Here is a 1,549-nt window from a genome sequence, read left to right on the forward strand (position 1 = left end):
AGCACTGAGATGCTTGCACGTTCACTGACTCGGCTTTCCTCCTGCATTCAGCATCATAGTGTGTGTTTTGTGAGATGAAGGGGGACTTTGTGGACTGGTGTTGGACATATGGGCTAATGTTGGACTTGTGGGCTTGGGCAGCACTGGGTTGGGATGTTTTCTTGATGTGCACTTAACCTTTATGTAAAACTCTCTCTTACACATGAGTGTCTGTGCATTTGTTTCTCTAAAGTACTAGACTAACACAATAAATCTGCTTGCTCTTTTGGCAGTCCATGGTACCCTCAAGATGCTTCACCAATACCAGAGTTCAAATGCAGTGGATGAAGGGTTCTATTCTAAGTCTTTCTTTCAGCAGGGCAATGGCTTCATCCTGGTTTCCTGGCAACCTTGTGTTTTCCCAGGCAGTCAAAAGTATGAACAGCAGCTGAGTCCAGTAAGAAGCTGCTTGCTCCGAGGCCATCTTCCACTGCCTCCCTATCTCCCAGGACGGATGTCTTGTGGTAGCTTCTTGTCCCCATTTCTGATGAAATGCACAGTTTCCGGCACTCTTCCCTCTGAATAGGGCTGTGGAATATAAAAGTAATTATTTGCGGGCTACGTCTGGGCCCTTAGCAGTGGGAAATCCCATAACTCAATGACGGTCATTCAACTTCTTTTGTTTTAGTGTTGGCTAATATTGGGTGTGCAGGACAAGGATCGCGAGGAGCCATCACCCTTGACTTACTCTTCTTTTCACTGTGAATGTAAGTCACAGCAATCTAATCTAAAAGTGTCTCACTATGGTCTTTACCAGTCAGGCCTCAGTGCTGACCTTTCCTCGCCTCATCTGTGTGACTTGACGCCATTCCAGTCAACTGTTAAACAGCACGTTCACCCACCATGTGGGTGCCACTCAAAGAATACCTAAAGTTCATATTGAGTTTTGCCAGGTTATAAGTCTTTGTGCCTTTGCTTTTTAAATCATTTCCCCCTTTCTTAAATGTTTACACTACTACTATTCCTTTGGTCAGCAGTACAGAGTAGGAAGACTTCTCTAAATGCCTGTGGACTCTTGGCAAGCCTTATACAAACATGTACAGTTGATGGATGCTTGTTTAACAATGCTTCGAGCGTCTCTAAACCATCCTGGAGCTTGAGGCTTGTTCTTTGGACCTTGAATGCTTGACTTCTCCATTCTGAGACCGAGGACAGGGCTTTGAGTCAGCCTGTTGGGATCCAAACCCTAGCTCCTTTGGGCAGTTGCATGACCTTGGGAGAGTTACTTCAATCTTCAGGGCCTCGATTTTAACAACTCTAAAATGGAGCTCACAAAACTGAATTCCTAGTAGGGCTGTAAAGAGCAGTAATGAGTTAATATAAGGCAAATTTGTACAAAAATTAGTACTTCAGAGTGAGACCTCACTATCAATTAGATATTATTTTATTAGCATTACCCTCTTGGTTTCTGTGTTTAGTTTTCTGGCTTCCTGAGTGTAACCTCAAACCCCACAGCCACCATCCCACAAATTTAAGAACAGCATTTCTAATGCGTTTGATTTTGGGTGGT

Source organism: Echinops telfairi, unplaced genomic scaffold, assembly GCF_000313985.2.
Source record: "Echinops telfairi isolate 266 unplaced genomic scaffold, ASM31398v2 ScPeMD7_7469;HRSCAF=8507_0, whole genome shotgun sequence".
Lineage (NCBI taxonomy): Eukaryota > Metazoa > Chordata > Mammalia > Afrosoricida > Tenrecidae > Echinops > Echinops telfairi.